Here is a 25,838-nt window from a genome sequence, read left to right on the forward strand (position 1 = left end):
ACTTGTGGTTTAGTCTTACTAGCTCTTCTTTTGAAGATAAAAAAAAAACCCCAAACCTAAGCCTAATTTCAGTAGTTTAAAATCCTGCATAGAAACTATGTTTTCCAAACAGCTGCCCCAATGCTAACAATTCCTGCTTTGCATTCTTCTGTTGAGATGAGCTTCTAATGCAGAAACTCAAAGTAACACCTTGTTAAAGCAGTTATACCAGATTCAAAGAACATTGCTCCATGGCACAAAATGTTGTAGATGAAGTAAAGCAAGCATTTACTGAGTACGCTCTTGTGCTACTGTCTCTGACAGCTAAGTGTAGAGTTCTCAGCAAAGGCTGGTCTTTGGGAGGAGATATGTAAAGCCAGAAAGATTAACATAATGGGGTGGGCAGTGAATGACGCCAGAGTCACTTTGCATAGCACTTACCAAAAAGGAGATAGGGAATGGTTTCAGAAGATTCTGTGTTTTTCTAGTCATTGGATCCTCACAGGCAGAACAGCTGCATACATAAACCCCAATTACCTCGTTTTACTGACAACAGTAGAGCAAATTAGTGTGTGTGTGTGTGTGTGTGTGTGTGTGTGAGAGAGAGAGAGAGAGAGAGAGAGAGAGAGAGTGTGTTTTGATGAAAGTTTCTATATCTGCCATTCATCAAAAGAAATGCAGTTCCAAGCAGAACATAGAGAAAATTGCATGATTTGATGTTGTATGATTGCAAAGCTTTCTAGTGGGTGTTCTTTTATAAAAGGAAACAAAAAATGTGTTCTTCATTCGATTAGGGCAATATATCAACATCCTTCTCAACTTTGCTCAGCTGAGTAAGAAAAGTGTATAGTCCCAATCTAAACCAGAAATACAGTACATCTCCAATGATATCTTTTCTTTTCAGTCATTTTTAGAACATTTTAAAGAATAGCATGCATGTTATAAAAACTTGAAGATATTCAGAATCATTATGGGCATAATCCTGCATAATACTCATACAAGTATTTTTACTCATGCAGGTAGTCCTATTAAAATCAATGGCCAACTACAAAGAAGAGCCTAAAGAAGTCTATTAAGAGCCTCACTTGTGTAATTCAGACCTCCTTCCAGCCCCTACAACATGTATGTTACATCCAGGGGCGGCTCTAGGAATTTGGTCGCCCCAAGCATGGCGGCACGCCACGGGGGGGCACGCTGGCAGTTGCCGGTCCCTCCGCAGGCACGTCTGCAAGAGGTCCCCCGGAGCCACTTGTCCCGCGGCTCCGGTGGACCTCGCGCAAGCATGACTGCGGAAGGTCCGCCGGAGCCGCCTGCCACCCTCCCGGCAAAATGCCGCCCCAAGCGTGCGCTTGGCGCGCTGGGGTCTGGAGCCGGCCCTGGTTACACCTAGACCTCCTGTGCTTACACTTACTTTGTTTCACACCCACTTACAAAGGTAATTTACACCTTCCCTCACATCACCTCAGAACTTGTCCCACTGAGTCTTAACTTTGACCCTCTGAATGTAAGGGAATCTAAACTGATGTAATATGCCAGCTAAGGGGCCAGAAGAAAGGAATGCAGCAGGCAAGTAACTAACAGGAGGGTGTAAGAATGTGAAAGTTAAAATAGCCACACACTGCTCTAACCTACACTCCAAGCAGCCTGCAAAAGATGTAAGTTACACTAACTTGGACTCCCTTACACATTGACAAGTGGTTGTAAGTATGTCTCAGGGAATCTAACCAAGTATAAGAGAGTCTGACTTGCACCATGCTACATATTACCACTGAACAGCCCAAAGAAACTACTCCTGTGACTAATGACTACTGTGGTCAGCAAAGGCTGCAAGATTTGGCCCTATTGCTTACAAAATATTTGCCTGTGTGCTCTCACAAGCCCAGGGAATGCTCTTCTGGGTGGCTCTTACACAAGTTGTGTATTATTCCCTTTCCTCACTGTGCAGCCACATTAGACAGGATCATGACTTATCTTATAATGATAAACAATGAATCCTAGAGGTATTTCAGCGCCTCACTAAGATTCAAGTAAGACAAGGTTAGCTTTTATGGAATAAAGGTGCTATCTGTCCTATTCACTAGAACAAAGAACTGACAACTAAAGACAAAGAGAATTGCTTTTTATGGCATATATCTGAGTGGTCTGTGATAGTATATAGTATTATGGTCAAAGCAGGAATTTATGGCAGTCAGAAGAACCAATTTACAATGTTACCAGAGAGAGAGACAGCTAAACATTTGGATAAACATGGAATCTCAGTTAATTCTTTCTGATGTCATCTAGGAAATCCCCCCCCCCCCTTATGTGTAAGCACACGTAGAAGCATTAGGTGTTTCTACAATACTGAGTTTGAGTTCTGCAGGGACAGTGCAGACTAACATTGGACTCCTGAAGCAGGAATAAGCCACAGTAAACAAGCTGTGAAAACTGCACAGTAAAAGTAGCAAACATTAAAAAGCACAGCTGCCTATACAACCTTTAATTTCATAGGCACCCCCTTGCTGCACAGAGCTGAATTGTCTCAGCAATCTCTCTCTGAAGAATAAGCACCACCACCAAGCAGGATATGTGGTAATCTCACTTGCAACTAATGTGGAGTGCAGAAGAGGACATTTTAAAGGGGCAGTGTCAAGCAGAGAGCAGTCAAAGGGTATGTCTACACTACCTGCCGGATCGGCGGGCAGCGATCGATCCAGCGGGGATCGATTTATCGCATCTAGTCTAGATGCGATAAATCAACCCCCGAGCGCTCTCCCATTGACTCCTGTACTCCAGTGCCGTGAGAGGCGCAGGCAGAGTCAATGGGGGAGTGGCAGCAGTCGACTCACACACTGCAGACACCATGTGAGTCGATCTAAGTATGTTGACTTATTCACATAGCTGAAGTTGCATAGCTTAGATCGACCCCCCCCCCCCATCTCCCCAGTGTAGACCAGGGCTAAGAAATTAGTTTAGGAAAGTTCTTCCTCCCTGGAATATGCATCAGTTTGGAATCTTGTATGCCTCACATAGAGTCAAGCTCAAGAAGTCACTGTAGTACCTGGGACCTGAGGCAGAACAGAATTTGATGTGTAATGGGCTCTGAAAAAAATTATAAATCATAAAAATAGTATTTATGATTTAACGCTGAACTCCTTAAATCTATAAGTATGCACTTAAGTGATATTTTTAATCACTAGGAGGCCATAATTTCCCTTTTATGTGCCTGCAGAACTTGTGCATGTTGGTTAGCAACCATCTCTTTGGATCAACATAGCTCTTGGCATCAAATTCCTTATTTAGTTTTTCAATATATACATATAACGGGAAAGTAAAGGAAATGTCTGAAACAACCAAGAGTTGTGATTATTCCCATGCTTGAATAATGTGTGCCAGGGGAGGGCACTGAAATGATCAGACTACAATTTGAGCATAAAAATGCACCAGTGGCCTGCTCCTTCAAAATGCACTTTGCAACATGTCTGTAAAGTCTGGGTTGTGTCTCCAGCTAGTGGCTAGATCACATAAAGTATAACAACTACTAACTAAGAGAGTTACTCTTTTAGTGCCAGTAGTAGAGGTCTGTGCTTTAGTATGGAAGGTCCTGATGATGATCTGTATTGGGTCATCATTACCCTGTGTACTTCCCGTGTGGCACGGAGTAACCTCACTGCACACTAACTTACTTTCCACCTTTTTTTTTTTAACCCTGCCCATTTGTAAGAGAGCACAGAAACATAGAAATTGCCAGACTGGCTCAGATCCATGGTTCAGTTAGTCCAGTGCCCTGTCTCTGACAGTGACCAGCACCAGATGCTTCAGAGGAAGATGCAAGAAAACCAACAGCAGGTAAATGTGGGGTCATCTGCTCTCTTCCCATCCCCCCACCAGAGGTTTTATCCAAATCCCTAATAGCTAGAGATGGGTTTAAAATCTGAAACATGAGATTTCCAGTACTTTTTTTTGTTAACATTAACCATTATTACTGGATATTCTTGTTATACATGTAAACGTTCAATCCTTCTTTGACCCTTGCTAAATTCTTGGCCTCACTGACATCCTGTGGCAACAAGGTCTACAATCTAATTATGTGTCATATGATAAATTGTTTCTTTTTTGGCCGTTTGGATCTGCATTTTCTCAGTTTCCTCAAATGTCCCCTTGTTTCTGTTATGAGACGGGGGAAACAGAAGCTCCTAATCTACCTTACCTATTATACCATTCATTATTTTGTATACTTTTGCCATGTCCTCTCTATGGTAAACAATTCCAATCTTTTCAATCTCTCTTCATAGGAGAGTTTCTCTAAAAAACCTCACTTAATAGCAATGCAGTCACAGTTCAACAATGAAGACAGTGTGGCCTAGTGGACAGAGCACTGACTGGGACTTGCATTCTATTCCTAGCTCCGCCACTAGTCTGCTGTGTGACCTTGGACAAGTCACTTCAGCTCTCTGTGCCTCATTTTCCCCATCAGTAAAATGAGAATAATGATACTGACCTTTGTAAAATGCTTGTAGATCTACTGATGAAAAACACTATGAGAGAGTGAGGGATTATTATTTACCTTTAGCTCAATTTTAGAAATTCAAATTTTAAGATTGATTGAACTAATTGTGTGTGCCTCAGTAGTCAGGGTGTTCAGTCTGAGACATTCCTGCCCTGATTTCAGAGATGCTGAGTACCTGCAGCTCCTACTGACTTCAGATGGAGATGTGGGTGCTCAGTACTTCTGAAAATTAGGCCTAACCAGGGCTGGCTCCAGGAACCAGCACAGCAAGCATGTGCTTGGGGCGGCCAACGGAGAGGGGCGGCTCGTCCGGCTCTTCGGCGGCAAGTCCCTCAGTCCCTTTCAGAGGGGAGGACCCGCTGCCCAATTGCCACCGGAGAATAAAGCGGTGCGGTAGAGCTGCCGCCAAAGTGCCACCGATCGTGGCTTTTTTTTTTTTTTTTTTTGCCGCTTGGGGCGGCAAAAACGCTGGAGCCGGCTCTGGGCCTAAGGACAGTGTCTCAAACCAGACACCCCAAATTAGTATCTTCTTTTGAAAAAAAAATGGGCATAGGAAACTACTGTAGTCCCTAAGAGGAAAGGCTAATATCATTCTGGATTCTGAAATCAATGAAGGTTGTGCAGGGCAGCTGAGGTCATGCAGAGCTTCTAAACTTTTATGAGGTCATCCCTTATGATTCTGAACATTCTGTTCCTCCCTCAGTGTCAGTTCAGCTCTTGCTCTCCACATTTCAGTTGCTGTATAAACAGTCTTCCCCAATGTATGCAATTATTGTAAACCCCAGTTCAAATCGTTATATTCATAATGTACTAATATACAAATACTAAGCTTGGCCAAGTAAAATAAAAAGTGTCCATTCTTAGAGTTGGGTGCAGTGTGAGGGATTTTCTTTACAAGTGTTAGTACTAGAGATGGGCTTGAACTGAAATCTTGAATCCACGCATCCCAAAGCTTTGGAAAAGTTTGGGGTGCCAGATACAAATCCAGCTATGAACTTTGTGGATTGGGCCCATTACTAGTTTGGGAAAACCCTTTCTGCAGTTCCAAACCACATCATAAGAACATAAGAATGGCCCTACTGGGTCAGACCAAAGGTCACAGAACAGACCCTTGGGGAACACCACTATTTACCTCTCTCCATTCTGAAAACTGACCATTTATACCTAATCTTTGTTTCCTATCTTTTAACCTTCCCTCTTATCACGTGACAACTTATTTTGCATAAGAGCCTTTGGTGAGGGATCTTGTCAAAGGCCTTCTGAAAATCTAAGTACACTATATCCACTGAATTCCCTTGGTCCACATGCTTGTTGACCCCCTCTAGTAGATTGGTGAGCCATGATTTCCCTTTACAAAAACCATGTTGACTCTTCCTCTACAAATTATGTTCATCTATATGTCTGACAATATTGTTCTTTATTATATTTTCAACCAGTTTGCCCAGTACTGAAGTGAGGCTTACAGGCCTCTAATTGCCAGGATCACCTGTGGAGCCCTTTTTAAAAATGGCATAACATTAGCTATCCTCCAGTCATCTGGTACTGAAGTTAGATTTAAATGATAGGTTACAGGCTACAGTCAGTAGTTCTGCAATTTCACTTTTGAGTTCTTTCAGAACTCTTGGGTAAATACCATCTGATCCTGGTGACTTATTGCTGTTTAATTTATCAATTTGTTCCAAAACCTCCTCTAATGATACCTCAATCTGGGACAGTTCCTCAGATCTGTCACCTAAAAAGAATGGCTCAGGTTTGGGAATCTCCCTCACATTCTCAGCCGTGAAAATCGATGCAAAGAATTCATTTGGTTTCTCCTCAATGGCCTTATCTTTGTTGAGCATTCCTTTAGCATCTCAATTCTCCACTGGTTCTTTAGCAGGCTTCCTGCTTCTGATGTACTTAAAAACAAAGTTGCTATTACTTTTTGAATCTTTGGCTAACTGTTCCTCAAATTCTTTTTTGGCCATCCTAATTGTATTTTTACACTTCATTTGCCCGTGTTTATGCTCCTTTCTATTTTCCTCACTAGGATTTAACTTCCACTTTTTAAAGGATGCCTTTTTGCCTTTTACTTTTCTTTTATTTTGTTGTCCACAGTGACTCTCTTTTGGATCTCTTACTATGTTTTTTAATTTGGGGTATACATTTAAGTTGAGCCTTTATTATGGTGTCTTTAAAAAGTTTCCATGTACCTTGCAGAGATTTCACTTTTGGCACTGTAACCTTTAATTTCTGTTTAACTAACTTCTTCATTTTTGTGTAGTTCCCCTTTCTGAAATTAAATGCTACAGTGTTGGGCCGCTGTGGTATTTTTCCTGCCACAGGGATATTAAATTTAATTATATTATGGTCACTATTACCAAGCAGTGCAGCTAGATTCACCTCTTGGACCAGATTCTGTGCTCCACTTAGGACTAAATCAAGAATTGCCTCTCCTCTGGTGGGTTCCAGGACCAGCTGCTCCAAGAAGCAGTCATTTAAGGGGTCAAGAAACTTTATCTCTGCATCCCGTCCTGAGGTGACATTGATTCATTCGTCCATAATTACATTTTGATAATTGAGATTTGGGTTAAAAAAAAAACCCTAAATGTTTCAAAGCCAAACTCAGGTGAAACAGAGTCTTGTTGCAATCAGGCAAAGCCAAGAATTGCACCTGATTTTGATGTAAAACTATAAATGGTCCCAGATTCATTTAAAATTGGACCCACGTTTGCTCAGAAGGATCACAAATTTAGGAAAGCTTTCAAGGAACCTGTGCTGAGTTTCAAGTGTAATAAAAATCCAAGACAGGCAGGATTCTCTACAGAGTCATGTTTCATTACAAATGTATTTTTTAATTTATCACCAGTCACTTACCCTGAAATGCTAAAGATGTTACAAAGTGTAAAATACACACACCATATACAATAATTAAAATACAAAACCTAGCATTAAAGTTACCACTCTTGCTCCACAAAATAATGCATACGTATGCCACAAAATGAACAAACAACCAGGCAAGCAAATACAAAGAAAAATGCCCCAACATCTCTAAGAAAACCAGCCTCATGTACCACTTTATTTATATTTCTGCTTTCCATTTGGTTTTTAGCTGGAGTTGTGCTTTGCAAGTCTTTTGAGTGTAAATTTCTTTCTCCTCAGTTGGTAGTTTCACTTGGACCCAGATCCTCAAAGGTATTTAGGCACCTAACTCCCACTAAATCAATACGTGTTAGGAGGAAACTGGGAAAACTTTTGGGATGAGGGGAACATATACAGGAGAGATGGGCTCCACCTAAACCAAAGTGGAACCAGACTGCTGGCACTAAACATTAAAAAGGCTGCAGAGCAGTTTTTAAACTAGGAGATGGGGGAAAGACGACTGCTGCAGATGAGCATGTGGATCGGACACAGACTTCTCTTAGGGGAGAGTCTAATGATTGAGAATCTCCAGGTTATAGTCAGGAGCAGAGGATGGAAAAGGATAATGTAAGGGCCAGATCAGATGATAAACAGTCACATTAAAAAGAATCTGACACATCAGAAAAGGGCAGACAAATAAACAGTGACAAGTTTTTAAAGTGCTTGTACACAAATGCTAGAAGTCTAAATAATAAGATGGGTGAACTAGAGTGCCTTGTGATAAAAGAGGATATTGATATAATAGGCATCACAGAAACCTGGTGGACTGAGAGCAATCAATGGGACACAATCATTCTGGGGTACAAAATATATCGGAAGGACAGAACAGGTCGTGCGGGGGCGGGGGAGTGGCACTATATGTGAAAGAAAATGTAGATTCAAATGAAGTAAAAATCTTAAGCGAATCCACATGTTCCATAGAATCTCTATGGATAGTAATTTCATGCTCTAATAAAAATATAACATTAGGGATTTATTATCGACCACCTGACCAGGACAGTAATAGTGATGATGAAATGCTAAGGGAAATTAGAGAGGCTATCAAAATTAAGAACCCAATAATAGTGGGGGATTTCAATTATCCCCATATTGACTGGGAACATTTCACTTCAGGATGAAATGCAGAGATAAAATTTCTCGATACTTTAAATGACTGCTTCATGGAGCAGCTGGTCCGGGAACCCACAAGGGGAGAGGCGACTCTAGATTTAATCCTGAGTGGAGCGCAGGAGCTGGTCCAAGAGGTAACTATAGCAGGACCGCTTGGAAATAGTGACCATAATACAATAGCATTCAACATCCCCTGTGGTTGGAAGAACATCTCAACAGCCCAACACTGTGGCATTTAATTTCAAAAGGGGGAACTATGCAAAAATGAGGGGGTTAGTTAAACAGAAGTTAAAAGGTACAGTGACTAAAGTGAAATCCCTGCAAGCTGCATGGGCGCTTTTTAAAGACACCATAATAGAAGCCCAACTACAATGTATACCCCAAATTAAGAAACACAGTAAAAGAACTAAAAAAGAGCCACCGTGGCTTAACAACCATGTAAAAGAAGCAGTGAGAGATAAAAAGACTTCCTTTAAAAAGTGGAAGTCAAATCCCAGTGAGGCAAATAGAAAGGAGCATAAACACTGCCAAATTAAGTGCAAGAGTGTAATAAGAAAAGCCAAAGAGAAGTTTGAAGAACGGCTGGCCAAAAACTCCAAAGGTAATAACAAAATGTTTTTTAAGTACATCAGGAGCAGGAAGCCTGCTAAACAACCAGTGGGGCCCCTTGATGATCGAGATACAAAAGGAGCGCTTAAAGACAATCAAGTCATTGCAGAGAAAACTAAATGGATTCTTTGCTTCAGTCTTCATGGCTGAAGATGTTAGGGAGATTCCCAAACCTGAGCTGGCTTTTGTAGGTGACAAATCTGAGGAACTGTCACAGATTGAAGTGTCACTAGAGAAGGTTTTGGAATTAATTGATAAACTCAACATTAACAAGTCACCGGGACCAGATGGCATTCACCCAAGAGTTCTGAAAGAACTCAAATGTGAAGTTGCAGAACTATTAACTAAGGTTTGTAACCTGTCCTTTAAATTGGCTTCGGTACCCAATGACTGGAAGTTAGCTAATGTAACGCCAATATTTAAAAAGGGCTCTAGAGATGATCCCGGCAATTACAGACTGGTAAATCTAACGTCAGTACCGGGCAAATTAGTCGAAACAATAGTTAAGAATAAAATTGTCAAACACATAGAAAAACATAAACTGTTGAGCAATAGTCAACATGGTTTCTGTAAAGGGAAATCGTGTCTTACTAATCTATTGGAGTTCTTTGAAGGGGTTAACAAACATGTGGACAAGGGGGATCCAGTGGACATAGTGTACTCAGATTTCCAGAAAGCCTTTGACAAGGTCCCTCACCAAAGGCTCTTACGTAAATTAAGCTGTCATGGGATAAAAGGGAAGGTCCTTTCATGGATTGAGAACTGGTTAAAAGACAGGGAACAAAGGGCAGGAATTAATGGTAAATTCTCAGAATGGAGAGGGGTAACTAGTGGTGTTTCCCAAGGGTCAGTCCTAGGACCAATCCTATTCAATTTATTCATAAATGATCTGGAGAAAGGGGTAACAGTGAGGTGGCAAAGTTTGCAGATGATACTAAACTGCTCAAGATAGTTAAGACCAAAGCAGACTGTGAAGAACTTCAAAAAGATCTCACAAAACTAAGTGATTGGGCAACAAAATGGCAAATGAAATTTAATGTGGATAAATGTAAAGTAATGCACATTGGAAAAAATAACCCCAACTATACAAACAATATGATGGGAGCTAATTTAGCTACAACTAATCAGGAAAAAGATCTTGGAGTCATTGTGGATAGTTCTCTAAAGACGTCCACACAGTGTGCAGCGGCAGTCAAAAAAGCAAACAGGCTGTTAGGAATCATTAAAAAGGGGATAGAGAATAAGACTGAGAATATATTATTGCCCTTATATAAATCCATGGTACACCCACATCTTGAATACTGTGTACAGATGTGGTCTCCTCACCTCAAAAAAGATATACTGCACTAGAAAAGGTTCAGAAAAGGGCAACTAAAATGATTAGGGGTTTGGAGAGGGTCCCATATGAGGAGAGATTAAAGAGGCTAGGACTCTTCAGCTTGGAAAAGAGAAGACTAAGGGGGGATATGATAGAGGTATATAAAATCATGAGTGATGTGGAGAAAGTGGATAAAGAAAAGTTATTTACTTATTCCCACAATACAAGAACTAGGGGTCACCAAATGAAATTAATAGGCAGCAGGTTTAAAACAAATAAAAGGAAGTTCTTCACGCAGCACACAGTCAACTTGTGGAACTCCTTAGCTGAGGAGGTTGTGAAGGCTAGGACTATAACAGCGTTTAAAAGAGAACTGGATAAATTCATGGTGGTTAAGTCCATAAATGGCTATTAGCCTGGATGGGTAAGGAATGGTGTCCTTAGCCTCTGTTTGTCAGAGAGTGGAGATGGATGGCAGGAGAGAGATCACTTGATCATTGCCTGTTAGGTTCACTCCCTCTGGGGCACCTGGCACTGGCCACTGTTGGTAGACAGATACTGGGCTAGATGGACCTTTGGTCTGACCCGGTACGGCCATTCTTATGTTCTTGTGTACTCCTGTTGGCCTCTTCCTCATTGGTGCAGGACAACACAAAGGTGTTTCATGGAACAGGGCAGATTTGGTGTATGTCAGCATGATGCTCTCATTTTTTATTTGTTTATTTGGGGCCACATTCTGCCATCCTTATGTGCAGAGTAATTTACTACTTAATGTGAATCTAGCCCTTTTTAAAATTTTATTTGCAGAGACATCAATCAGTCAGCCAACAGGCATTCCTCCCATGCTCTGGGTGCTCTTATAACACCAACACTTTATGTCCTCAAAATTTTCATATCATATAGCAACATAATATTCCTTCATTCCTACGTAATTAAATAAGATCAACAATAATGCCACCCTGCAGCCAAGATAAAATTGTTCAGCTTTCTAGATCCAAACCACCAAAGTTTGTATCTGGAGTTTTGGTTTAAACCGCTCTCTAGTTCCAAGGAACACGTTTCCCAACCATCCCCACAGGCATTCATATCAGGCTGGTTGCAGTGTAGTTTTCTCCTGCTGTTACTGTCTACTGTCAATAATTTCCTATAATCCTGTATGCATTCTCCTCTCAGTGCAGACCCTGCAAAGTGATGGATTTGACCAGTTCTTCCCCCTCCTTCTACACTTTTTTCCAATCCCAATCCCTGATTTAAGAGGGGCAATATAGGCCATGTCCATGTGCCAGCTCTGTGACATGCTTGTCTGTTTAACTATGTGGCAGGGCAGCTGGAATGGAGGGAAAGCTCAGCTGGGTAACAATATGTGCCTGATAAATCACTAACACTTACAACATGTTCTCATTCCACCTGCCCCCAGGGGCCAAGAAGACTCTAGAGCTAGGGATTACAACACAGTCAGGCACTGAATGGGGGAAAAGGGGAGGAGGAGGGGTTTGTGGAAGGAGAATGCACATTACTGCCATCTCCAGTTACTGCCTGAGCACACAAGGAAAGCCAATTTACTGGATACTGGCAGCAGCCCCAGGGCTTGAAACAGGATACAGCTCCGAACATGGGCAAAGTCACGTAGAAGAGAGATAGGCTCTGAGCCCTGCTGGCCCGGGGTCACTTAGCACAGCAGCATGCCAGAGCCTGTAGGGAGGCAAGAGGCTTAAGGAAGCCTGTTGAAAGCAGAGAGGGCAGTATTTGGCACTACCAACTGGAGAGAATCACAGGAGCTGCCGCGTTAATCTGCCCTCTGGGATTCCAGGACAAACACATACACATGATGCAAAACAAGAGCTAGTGGTTGCTACAGATTTGGAGACCTATTGGCATTTAGTCAATACAAGTGGTAAACAGATCTAGAAGCTGAACTGACTAAACCCTTAGGACTGTCACTGACTACACTTCCCAGGCATCTTGCTCATGCAGGATGTATACAATTGTTTTCTATTCCAGCACTGCCATTTGAGATGGAGAGACACTGCCCAATTCAGGACAAATTTTATATCAGCTAAGGTATCATCTGCTAAGCACTCTGAGGCTTCATATGAAAGACACTATAGAAATACAATCCATTATTGAAAAGAACAGGAGTACTTGTGGCACCTTAGAGACTAACAAATTTATTTGAGCATAAGCTTTCGTGGGCTACAGCCCACTTCATCGGATGCATAGAATGGAACATACAGTAAGAAGATATATATACATACAGTGAACATGAAAAAGTGGAAGTAGCCATACCGACTAAGAGGCTAATTAATTAAGATGAGCTATTATCAGCAGGAGAAAAAAAAACATTTGTAGTGATAATCAAGATGGCCCATTTAGACAGTTGACAAGAAGGTGTGAGGATACTTAACATGGGGAAATAGATTCAATATGTGTAATGACCCAGCCACTCCCAGTCTCTGTTCAAACCCAAGTTAATGGTATCTAGTTTGCATATTAATTCAAGCTCAGTAGTTTTTCGTTGGTGTCTGTTTTTGAAGCTTTTCTGTTGCAAAATTGCCACCTTTATGTCTGTTACTGAGTGACCAGAGAGGTTGAAGTGTTCTCCTACTGGTTTTTGAATGTTATGATTCCTGATGTCAGATTTGTGTCCATTTATTCTTTTGCGTAGAGACTGTCCGGTTTGGCCAATGTGCATGGGAGAGGGGCATTGCTGGCACATGATGGCATATATCACATTGGTAGATGTGCAGGTGAACGAGCCCCTGATGGCGTGGCTGATGTGATTAGGTCCTATGATGGTGTCATTTGAATAAATATGTGGACAGAGCTGGCATCGAGCTTTGTTGCAAGGATAGGTTCCTGGGTTAGTGTTTTTGTTGTGTGGTGTGTGGTTGCTGGTTTGAGTATTTTCTTCAAGTTGGGGGGCTGTCTATAAGCGAGGACTGGCCTGTCTCCCAAGATCTGTGAGAGTGAGGGATCATCTTTCAGGATAGGTTGTAGATCTTTGATGATGCACTGGAGAGGTTTTAATTGGGGGCTGAAGGTGAGGGCTAGTGGCGTTCTGTTATTTTCTTTGTTGGGCCTGTCCTGTAGTAGGTGACTTCTGGGTACCCCCCCAACCTGAAGCAAATACTCACCAGCAACCACACAACAAAAACACTATGAGAAAAGGAATGAAAAGAGGGAAGACTGCTACTCTAGAGACAGGGTCAGAGTTTGGGTCACTTGTTCATCAGCCTACAGGACAGGAGAGCCTCGTACTGCTTGAGTGAGCTCTTCTAGCTGGCACTCTCAGCAGCACTAACAGACTCCAGAAGGTTTGTTGCAGTGACAAGGAATCCAAGGCAGAACTAAGAGAATAGATGAAGGGGAAAGCAATGTTTACTGAAAAAAATCAAGAGAAAATAAATGAAAACAAAGGTTGAACTGATAAACTTGGCTGACTCTCATTTCCCAGTTATTAACTATACAAACAAGAACACACTTACATCCTAGGGATCATGCATGTTGGTCCCTACCCTGTTGCGGACAGATTCCATGCTCTGAGTTTGCATTTCAGGGTCTGCATAATTCATCTCTTTCAGTCAATTTCTCCCCTCTTTTCAGGAATAAAGAGAAGAACATACTAGAAACAGAGATGGTAAGCATTCTCATTACCATCTGACTTCTAATCCAACACAATTGTACAATGAGCAAGAGGAGCCTCATGCAGTTAATTCCAAGTTCCAGTTTATCCAATATTTGAAATCTTTGGAAAATTTTGAGTAAAACTGCTTTTGTTTCAAGTGAATTTCACAAACCTAAGAACAGGCAGTTTTGACAAAAAATGTTCACTATGAATATTTTATCCAGCTCCACGAATGAAAACCTGCACTCTCTGTGACATATCCATTATGCCAGTCTCTTTGCCCAGCATGATAGGCCAAGAGGCTTCCATTGCTGCTAGAATGATTTCCATGTGGGAAATTGTAAGGGCCAGGGGTGAGATCCTGACAAATGGCAAAACTCCCCATTTTTATCTTTGGTTGTTGTTGTGAAAATACAGCTACCACCACGTAAACAGAAATGCCAGTGCCCTGTAAACTCACACATGCCCCAGCTCACTCACCTTAATAAATTGTGAACTTCAAATCCTAATTTGGGCAATTGAAATGCTAACATCATTAGCCATAGGTCATTTCTCCCCAACCCCCATTTAATTTTAAAGAGGACCTGGACATTAAATGCAAACAAATTAATGTTGCATTAACATCTGTCATACAATTAGAGTCACAAAAGTTAGGAAATGGAAAAGCTAATTTCCAACAGCAACTGGAACTCAACCATATTCATGTTTTATGGTGTATGTTGGACAAAGAATTATACTGTAATATTAAGCTACACATTTAACAAAAAGAAAACAGGAATATAAAGTACAATGCATCTGAGTGAATGCCGCTGTTTGACACATTTTTTCATTTCCTGACTTTGTGATTTTAACTCTGCAACCTTAATATTGAGCCCATGTAATTTTTGCATGTAACAACTGAAAAACAGAAGTGTCTCCATGTTTCTCCACTACTTTGCATATCCAAGCATGTCTCTGGACTATTCAGCATTGCTTCTCAGTTCCCAGACCCTGTTAAGATTCAAGGAGACACTTAAAAAGCCAAGAGACTTGAACATAAAGGCAGTTATACTAGCTGATGAATGACAATGATAAATTAAATAAATAGATAAAAAATATTGAGGCTTTGAATGGAAAGGCAAAACAAAGCACATCTCACAGCTTTATCTAGATTCAGATATTTCTGTCACACACACAAGCACAACCCTTCCCTACCCCTACCTTTTTAAAGCTGAAAACACCAAAAGAAAACTGAGTTCCAATGCAAAGGATTTAAACTTCGGTTTATTAACCTTCCTTAGAATCCCTATAAGCCAAAAATCAAAGACTCAGCCAAAGAACCTTGGAGTTTGTTTAACTGTGGAACTTTCCATTTGCAAAGAAGTATTGAGTCACATCTTTCTCTGCAAATGGAAAGTTCCACCGTTAATCCATACCCTATAATTACTTCATTTGAAAACTAATTGGAAATGGTCTCTCCCACTTTCTGGATGCACTGTGATGCCTACTTTGAGCAAGATGTGGCTCAGAGTACTGCAAAGCCTCTATTCCTGTGTGCTTCCTAGCAGATGGCCGAATAGCAACATTACAGCAATCTCAGGCCAGGCCAGCTGTGTGCCTCCAGAAACCCCAGGAGGAGTGCTGTACCTGTAGCTCATCAAAAGGTTATTTTTCTAAACTGCTCATTCTTTTTTGGAAGTAGGATGCCCACTAATCCATCTCAACTGGGTAGCGTCCTTCCCTAGAGAGCTCTGGGGAGCAGTCAGAGCTGTTCAGATGACCTAGCTCCAAAATGAATACATCTGACAGAAGCTGAATAAAAATATTCATGCCCTGGAAAAAAAATCTCATGAAGGGCAGCTAGGTGACTAACTTCTATCTGTGCCTTTGAAAATATGCCCCCTTGAGCTTTAAAGATAATGTTCCAGATCCTCAGTGGTGTAAACTGGTGTCATCCATTGACATGGAGTGCTGCTGATTTTCACCAGCAAGGAACTGACCCAATGTGTTTTTATCACTTGAAAGTTAAGGGTTTTTTAAAAGACCTATACACAAAATAAATGCCCTATCATATGAGTTGCCTACCAGAGTGTGTGGGGATTGGTGAATAAATTATTTAGAGAAAATAAATTAACATATAAGAAAAATATTCTTTTCTATTTTACCACCAATCATCATTATAGCAAAGGACCTCACAGGAAGAAATACACTAGCATTTCCAGGGATGATTAGGCCTCTAGTTTCTTCTGGAAGAGGAAAGAGTTGAGGTCTTGTGATCCTCAGAACATTTCCTAATCGCAAAGTTGCTACAGACTGCCTTTGATAGTGTATTGTCCAGTACAAGAGGGACATCCCGATGTTCACTTAAGACTTTGAACCAAAATTTGATTTTAATAACAATTAGTTTCCCTTCCTTTTTTGCTGAAGTTCTAAAATAAAGCAATTATATGAATCAGTCCTGTTGTGGGTTTTGTTTCCTTGCAAAACTCATTGACTGACTCATTGAGATCAGTATAAGAATAAACTATGACCTGTGTTATGCAGGTCAGATAAGAGGATCATAACAGTCTCTTCTAGCCTTGTAATCTATGAATAGACTAATGCCAGAAGGGACCATCATGATAATCTAGTCTGACTTCCTGCACATTGCAGGCCACAAACCTCACCCAGCCACTCCTGTAATTGACCCATAACCTCTGGCTGAGTTACTGATGTCTTCAAATCATGATTTAAAGACTTCAAGTTATAGAAGTTTATAGTAGTTTAAAGCTGCAAGTGACCATGCAGAGGAAGGTGAAAAAAACCCACGGAAAATTCCTTTCCAACCCCAAATACGGTGATCAGTTGGACCCTGAGCATGTGGGCAAGACCCATCAGCCAGATCCCTGGGAAAGAATTCTCCCTAGTAACTCAGAGTCCTGCCCATCTAGTGTCCCATCACTCGTGGTTGTTGACATTTGCTACTAGCAGTTGCAGATTGGCTACATGCCATTGTAAGCAGTCTCATCATACCATCCCCTCAATAAATGTAACAAGTTCAGCCTGGAAGCCAGTTAGGTTTTTTGCCTCTACTACTCTCCTTGGAAGGCTGTTCCAGAACTTCATGCCTTGGATGGTTAGAAACCATCATCTAATTTCAAGCCTAAACTTGTCGATGGCCAGTTTATATACATTTATTCTTGTGTCCACATTAGCACTTAAATAACTCCTCTCCCTCCCTAGTATTTATCCCTATGATGTATTTATAGAGAGCAATCTTATTTCCCCACAGCCTTCCTTTTGTTAGGCTAAACAAGCCAAGCTCTTTGAATCTCCTCTTTGTGTGATATTCCATTCATATTGGCAATACCGCCCAAATTTGTGTCATCGCAAATTTTATTAGCACGCTCCCACTTTTTGTGCCAAGGTCATTAATGAAAATATTGAATAAGATTGGTCCCAAGACCGATCCCTGAGGATCTCCATTGGTAACTTCCCTACAGCCTGACAGTTCACCTTTCAGAATGACCCATGGTAGCCTACCCTTTAACCAGTTCCTCATCCATCTTTCAATTTTCATATTAATCTCCATCTTCTCCAATTTAACTAATAATTTCCCATATGAAACTGTATCAAATGCATTACTAAAATCCAGGTAGATTAGATCTGCATTTCCTTTGTCTAAAAAATCAGTTATCTTCTCAAAGAAGGAGATCAGGTTATCCTAGCACTAGCTGCCTTTTGTAAAACCATGTTGTATTTTATCCTAATTTCCATTCACCTCTGTGGCCTTAACTACTTTCTCTTTCAAAATTTGTTCTAAGACCTTGCATACAATTGAGGTCAAACTAAGAGGTCTGTAGTTTCCCAGATCACTCCCCGCCCCCCCCTTCTTAAAGATAAATACTATATTAGCAATTCTCCAGTCACATGAATGATCATCCTGTTAAAAGGATTCTTTAGTTTTTGGTCTGAATGCTAAGAATGTTACTTTCGATTTCTCCTTTGTTCTTTCACCCAGCTTTAGTTATCCCAGGGAAAATTCCTTAGGCTTACCTGTAAACAAACATAGTAATGCTTTAACTATGCCAGTATAAAAGCTGCAGCAGTGTTACACAGTTATACTAGGATAAAAGTGCTCATACTAGTCTTGCTTGTTTCTGTACAGAAGGGGGAATAAGCTATTTCAATGTAAGGCCCCTTTGTACTGGTATATCTGCATCCACATTATGGGTTGTACTAGTATTACTTTAACAGTAAAAAACCCAACCAAACAAAAAATAACACCCCTTGCTCACATAGTTATTTTGATACAACAACTGTGTAGACCACACCTTAAAATTATAAGGTTATAAAGCAAGTATCCAAATGTGAAGACATTTAATTATGTTTTCCAGGGATGTTTGCATAGCACTTGCCTATTGCACAAATATTTCAGAGATCATTTCTTATATGGTCTTTGGTATTTTAAAGGAACATAAGAGTAATTAATATCAGACCATTAGTCCATCAAATCTACTAACTGGCTGTGGTGAATCACAGAATCACAGAACTGGAAGGGACATTGAGAGATCATCTAGTCCAGTGCCCTGCACTCCAGGCAGGAATAAGTATTATCTAGACCATCGCTGACAGGTGTTTGTCCAACCTGTTCTTAAAAATCTCCAATGATGGGGATTCCATAACTTCTCTAAGGCCTGGTCTACACTAGGACTTTAATTCGAATTTATCAGCGTTAATTCGAACTAACCGCTCAACCGTCCACACCAGGAAGCCATTTAATTCGAACTAGAGGGCTCTTTAGTTCGAATTTGGTACTCCACCCCGGCAGGTGGAGTAACGCTAAATTCGCACTTGCTAGCTCGAATTAGGCTTGGTGTGGATGCTAATCGAACTTAGCAGCTCCGGGAGCTATCCCACAGTGCACCACTCTGTTGACGCTCTGGACAGCAGTCCGAGCTTGGATTCTCTGGCCAGCCACACAGGAAATGACCCGCGAAAATTTGAATTCATTTTCCTGTCTGGGCGGTTTGAATCTGACGTTCTGGTTGCACATCGGGGCGAGCTCCGCAGCACCTGCAACGATGCAGAGCTCTCCAGCAGAGGAGTCCGGGCAATCCCAGAATAGAAAGAGGTCCCCAGCATGGACTGACCGGGAAGTCCAGGATCTGATCGCTGTGTGGGGCGAGGAGTCTGTGCTCTCGGAGCTGCGCTCCAACAAGCGGAACCCCAAGACCTTCGCGAAGGACTCTAACGACATGAAAGACAAAGCATACCGCCGGGATGCGATGCAGTGCCGCGTGAAAGTGAAGGACCTAAGACAAGGGTATCAAAAGTCAGAGCGGCAAGCGGACGCTCCGGGCCCAGCCCCAGACATGCCGCTTCTACGAGGCACTGCATGCCATTCTAGGTGGGTCTGCCACCAGTGCCCCACCAGTGACGGTGGACTCCGAGGACGGAATAGTGTACCGGGACAGTTCCCCTCCTGTTCGCCGATGGGGAAGATGAGGAAGGGTCTTTAGAGGACGGCGCAGGCGACATCGAACCCACTCCCGCTTTCCCTGACAGCCAGGATCTCTTCATCACCCTCACAGAGATCCCCTACCAACCGTCCCGCCCGTTAACCAGGACTCGGAATCAGGGAAGGATCAGGCGGTAAGTGCTACAAACAGGGAAACATTTATTTTTTAAGAAACAGGGATTTATATAAAAATAGAAATACTATATAAACATTTTTAAATATGAAACTAAACAAACAGCAGGTCTACACAAACAGCAATGGAGCAATAGTCCTCTGGGGATATTTCAAAAAAGCTCTCAGAGAGCAGCTGGAAAAGCCTCAGCAAGAGGTTTCTTGGGAGAGGTGCTTTATTGGGTGCTCCGTTGAAGCACACTCTTCGCGCCATGCCATCCTCAGGTAGAGGGGACCATCGCCTCTACGAGCATGGCAGCGTAGGGTCCTGGTCTGTGCAGGGCTTCTATTAACATCCGCTCTCTCTGTGTGCGCCTGACACGCCTCAGGGTGATGTCGTTGTGGAAGTGCTGCATCTAATTAGTGGAATTAGTGTACTGTTACTATTGTGCATGGTAGACTTTTACTTTGCATAAGAATGACCCTCGCTTAACAGAGTTTTACTTTGCATAAGAATGACCCTCGCTTAACAGAGTTTTACTTTGCATAAGAATGACCCTCGCTTAACAGAGTTTTACTTTGCATAAGAATGACCTCGCTTAACAGCCACTTGTGGCAGGCCTCAGAGGAAAAGCATACAGGGTCTTTCCCGTTCACTGGCGGGAGATGCCGCATAACGCTCATCTTTTCTGCTTTGCACATTGCCTCCAGCAGGAGAGCACAGCTAAGCACTAACTGATAAGCACTCTGTACTGTAAGGCTTACCAGGACTTTGTGCAAGAGGGATGCAGCTATCTTTCCTCGCTTGTGCGCTCTCCAGTGCAATGGCGCCGCCAATGAGAGCGTATTCCGAAATCTCGGACTAGTTCTGAGATCTCCTGAGACTTGGTTCCCTCTTTGGTCTTGTTCACTGAAACTGACTAGACTGTGTTTACTGTTGGCAAACATGTATGTGTTCAAGGAAATCACCTACTTTTTCACATCACACAGCTTGGCTCCTTCCCGGACTGCCCGCCATCCCCTGCAGAGGCTGGCTCGGATTAGACGCCGAAAGAAAAGACAAGGGACGACATGTTCCAGGAACTGATGGCCAGCTCCAGAGCGGAGGCGGCAGAGCAGAGACAGTCGAGGAGAGCCTGTGTCAGCAGCATCGCACACACCTGGAACGGGAGGATAGGTGGCGGCAGGAAGACCAGCAGGCGACTCAAACGCTGCTTGGTCTAATGAGGGAGCAAACGGACACGCTCCGGCGCCTTGTAGATGTTCTGCAAGACCGCAGTCAGGAGGAGAGAGCCCCCCTGCAGTGCATCTGCAACCGCCCTCCAACGCCAAGAAGTCCTGTCCCCCCCTCACCCAAAGTGACAAGACGGAGGGGCGGTAGGGGCCGTGAGAACTGTCCCTGCACCGCAGCACACCGATAATGTTAGAGACAACTGTCGCTGTAAATTTGTACAAGCTCTTTCTTTACAGCATCAACCAGTCCCAACTCCAAGTTCAAACCCCCCACTGTGTATTACATTATTAAAAGCGGTTTGGTGTTACTGACTGTTTCCGTCACGTTTCTGGTGTCAGAAGACTTTCTGTTGTTCTGTGGGGGGGGGGGGTAATTGTAATGTCACTGCATAGCCCACAGTGCCATGCTACAGACTTGGCTGCAGGGTCAACTGCAGGGCACACACAGACTGCAGTCACTAGGCACCAGGGACAGTCTGTGTGGTGTATGCTGCCCGGGTCTTTCCTTGAGGTGTATGCTTGTGCAGGGTCCTGGTGCCTGACATCCCGAATGTAAAGGCAGGCTTCCCTTCACATGCATTTGGACCGTAGTCACGATCCTCCCGGTGCCCGAGCCCCAAAAATAGACCTCATCCAGGGGCAGATACTCACCCTTCCCACACCCCTCACCCCTTCCAACGCCCAAACCCACAGCCGTCATGGTAACCCCTATCCAAGGACGGCACCCCTCCCTTCCTGCAAACCCACCCATCAGTGCACACCTTAACCAGCACAGAATGCTTCCATGTTTCAACGACTAAACAGAAATGCAAAGTCAACGAAAGATTTATTATTAATTACTAAAACATGTCCTTAGTTTTAAAACGTCCTTGGGAAGTGGGGAAAACTTGGTTTATGATCAGGCTCTCTTAAAATCAAGTGGACAGTCACAGGTTACCCTGCTCTGCGAGGAAACTCGCTTTCAAAGCCTCCCTGATGCATATCGCTTCCGCTGGGATATTCTCTCAGCACGGGTGTCTGGCTGATCGTAAACAGCAGCCAGGCGATTTGCCTCAACCTCCCAAGCGGCCAAAAAGGTCTCGCCCTTGCTCTCACAGAGATTGTGGAGCACACAGCAAGCAGCAATAAGTACGGGGATATTCTTTTCGCTGATGTCCGAGCGAGTCAGTAAGGTCCGCCATCTCCCCTTGAGACGTCCGAAAGCACACTCCACCACCATTCTGCACTTGCTCAGCCGGTAGTTGAAGAGTTCCTTTTCAGTGTCCAAGGCGCCTGTATAGGGCTTCATGAGCCAGGGCATTAGCGGGTAGGCCGGGTCCCCGAGGATCACTGTAGGCATCTGCACATCCCCAACCGTTATTTTGTGGTCCGGGAAGAAAGTGCCTGCCTGGAGGCGTCTAAACAGACCAGAGTTCCTGAACACACGCGTCATGAACCTTGCCCGCCCACCCGACGTTGATGTTGGTAAAACGTCCCCTATGGTCCACCACAGCTTGCAGCACCATTGAAAAGTAGCCCTTTCGGTTAATGTACTCGCTGGCCTGGTGGGCTGGTGCCAGGATAGGGATGTGAGTCCCATCTATAGCCCCACCGCAGTTTGGGAATCCCATCGCGGCGAAGCCATCTATGATGACCTGGACATTTCCGACAGTCACTACCTTTGAGAGCAGTTGCTCAACGATTGCGTGGGCTACTTGAATGACAGCAATCCCCACGGTAGATTTGCCCACGCCAAAGTGGTTCGCTACTGACCGGTAGCTGTCTGGCGTGGCAAGTTTCCAGAGGGCTATGGCCACTCGCTTCTGCACAGTCAGGGCTGCTCGCATCCTTGTGTCCTGGCGCTTCAGGGCAGGGGACAGCAAGTCACACAGTTCAAGGAAAGTGCCCTTACGCATCCTGAAGTTTCGCAGCCACTCTGTGTCATCCCAGACCTGCAGCACTATGCGGTCCCACCAGTCTGTGCTTGTTTCCCGGGCCCAGAATCGCGTTCCACACCATGAACTTGACCCATTGCCACCATGATCTCCACTGCCCGGCGTACCCTGCTTTCTGAGAGGTCTGCGCCACTCTCCTCACCGTGCTGCCGGAGCCTCCTCGCCCGGTTTCTCAGCATCTGACTGTGGAAGAGGTGGACGATAACGTGCGAGGAGTTGACAACGGCCATAAGTGCAGCGATGATCGCAGCGGGCTCCATGCTCGCAGTGCTGTGGCGTCCGCGCTGTAACCGACCAGAGAAGGGCGCGAACAGATTTCCCGCCGGCGCTTTCAAGGAAGAGAGGGAGGGCGGGATTGACGGTTCAATGACGACACATTTTTCCCCAGCATGCATTGGGGAAATCCCTAATTCAATGGGCAGCGGGGAGTGCGGGAACTGTGGGATAGCTTCCCACAGTGCACCGCTTCCAAAGTCGAAGCTGGCCCCGTGAATGTGGACTCAGAAGTTCGAATTTGTGTATTTAGTATGGATACACAAATTCGACTTATTAAGGTCGAATCCACAAATTCGACTTAAGTAGATTCGAAATAGTCCTGTAGTGTAGACAAGCCCTAAGCAATTTATTCCAGTTCTTAACCACTCTGACAGTTAGGAAGTTTTTCCTAATGTCCAACCTAAACCGCCCTTGCTGCAATTTAAGCCAATTGCTTCTTGTCCTATCCTCAGAGGTTAAGAACAACATTTTTTTCCCTCCTCCTTTTAACAACCTTTTATACACTTGAAAACTGTTATCATGTCACCTCTCAGTCTTCTCTTCTCCAGACTAAACAAACCCAATTTTTCCAATCTTCTTTCATAGGTAATGTTTTCTAGACCTTTAATCAGTTTTGTTGCTCTTCTCTGGACTTTCTCCAATTTGTCCACATCTTTCCTGAAATGTGGCACCCAGAACTGGATACAATACTCCAGTTGAGGCCTAATCAGCGTGGAGTAGAGCAGAAGAATTACTTCTCATGTCTTGCTTACAATACTCCTGCTAATATATCCCAGGATGATGTTTGCTTTTTTTGAAACAGCTGTACACTGTTGACTCATATTTAGCTTGTGATCCACTGTGACCCCCAGATCCCTTTCCATAGTACTCCTTCCTAGGCAGTCACTTCCCATTTTGTATGTGTGCAACTGATTGTTCCTTCCTAAGTGGAGTACTTTGCATTTGTCCTTATTGAATTTCATCTTATTTACTTCAGACCATTTCTCCAGTTTGTTCAGATCATTTTGAATTTTAATCCGATCCTCCAAAGCACTTGCAACCCCTCCCAGCTTGGTGTCAGATAGGACAGTTACCTGTTCCATAACTGGAGTTCTTCAAGATGTGTTGCTCAGGTGTATTCCACAGTAGATGTGCGTGTTTACCACGTGCACCGGTGCCGGACGTTTTTCCCTTAGCAGTACCCATAGTGGGGGAGCACTGCTGCGACCTCTAGAGTGGCGCCTCTATATAGCACTATAAGGGGAGCTGCACACTCCCCCCACCCTCAGTTCCTTCTCGCCAGACAACTCTGACAGAGGGGAAGGAGGGCAGGATCATAGAATCATAGAATATCAGGGTTGGAAGGGACTTGAGGAGATCATCTAGTCTACCCCCCTGCTCAAAGCAGGACCATCCCCTAAACGGCCCCCTCAAGGATTGAACTCACAACCCTGGGTTTAGCAGGCCAATGCTCAAACCACTGAGCTATCCCTCCCCCTCCGCCAGTCCTTTCTTCTTCGAGTGATTGCTCATGTGTATTCCACAGTAGGTGACTCCAAGCTATATCTGATGGAGGTGGGTAGGAGTTTAAGGGTTTCCGGGACGGAGTACCGCCCTACCAAACCCAGCATCATCCTGTGTTTGGGAGACGATCGCGTAGCGTGAGGAAAAAGTGTGGACAGAGGACCATGTGGCAGTCCTACAAATGTCCTGAATGGGGACGTGAGCTACATAGGAGGCTGACGAGGCCTGAGCTCTCATAGAATGCGCCTTCATGAGAGGCAGTGGGGGAATCCCTGCCAGGTCGTAACACGTGCGTATGCACAAGGTAATCCAGTGGGAAATTTACTGGGTAGAAACTGGTTGCCCCCTCATGAGTTCAGCAGATGCAATTAAAAGTTGCTGGGATTTCCGGAATAGCCTGGTTCGGTCTAGGTAAAAGGCCAGCGCCCTACGCATATCCAGCGTGTGAAGGCGCCATTCCTCATTAGAGGAATGGGGCTTGGGACAGAATATCAGAAGGAAAATGTCCTGATCCATATGAAAAGCCGAGACCACTTTCAGCAGAAAAGCCGTGTGTGGGCAAAGCTGGACCTTATCCCTGTGGAAGACCGTATACAGGGGTTCCAAGGTTAGGGACCTAAGCTCCAAGACACGGCGGGCTGAGGTGATCGCCACAAGGAACGCTACCTTCCATGATAAGTGGGACCAGGAACACGTGTCCAGGAGTTCAAAAGGGAGACCCATGAGGTGGGAGAGCACTAGGTGCAGGTCCCATAGTGGGACCGGGGGCCTGGCGTAAGGGAATGCCTGATCCAGTCCTTTAAAAAACCGGGACGTCATGTGATGGGAAAAAAACAAGCGACCATGCACCGGAGGATGGAAAGCTGAAATGGCAGCTAAGTGTACCCTGACCGAGGTGGGAGCTAGCCCCTGGGTCCTAAGGGACAGGAGGTAGTCGAGAATGAGTTGGAGTGATGCGGATGACGGGGAAGTACCCTTTTCTCTCGCCCACCTAGTGAACCTATACCATTTGGCCAGGTAGGTCCATCGTGTGGACAGCTTTCTGCTTTCCAGCTGAACTTGCCTGACATCCTCCGAACACCTCCCTTCCTCCTTGTCTAACCATGGAGAAGCCATGCTGTCAAATGAAGCGCGGCCAGGTTGGGATGGAGGAGGCATCCTCTCTCCTGGGAGAGGAGGTCCGGCCGAAGAGGCAGCCTGTGCAGGAGGGCAGCTAGAAGCTGCAGGAGTGTCCCGTACCAATATTGCCAAGCCCAATCTGAGGCTATGAG

General features: G+C 43.9%; 1 protein-coding gene across 8 annotated transcripts in view; it reads right to left on the minus strand.

Moving 5' to 3' along the window:
* Window positions 1–25,838, minus strand: part of RANBP3L (RAN binding protein 3 like) — an 80,450-nt gene that overhangs the window by 36,813 nt on the left and 17,799 nt on the right. Inside the window, exons 1-2 of one of the 8 annotated variants that reach the window (XM_039543238.1) lie at window positions 4,460–5,037; window positions 421–493 (exon numbers count right to left, since the gene is read on the minus strand). The exons of 2 other annotated variants lie outside the window; for them this stretch is intronic. The gene's annotated coding sequence lies outside the window, so the exon portion shown is untranslated. Of the gene's footprint in view, window positions 1–420; window positions 494–3,962; window positions 3,980–4,459; window positions 5,038–25,838 lie in introns of those variants that run through there. 5 more of the 8 variants (XM_039543242.1, XM_039543237.1, XM_039543241.1 and 2 more) reach the window with 5 other exon arrangements.

The sequence above is a fragment of the Mauremys reevesii genome, linkage group 6 (assembly GCF_016161935.1).
Source record: "Mauremys reevesii isolate NIE-2019 linkage group 6, ASM1616193v1, whole genome shotgun sequence".
Classification (NCBI taxonomy): Eukaryota; Metazoa; Chordata; order Testudines; family Geoemydidae; genus Mauremys; species Mauremys reevesii.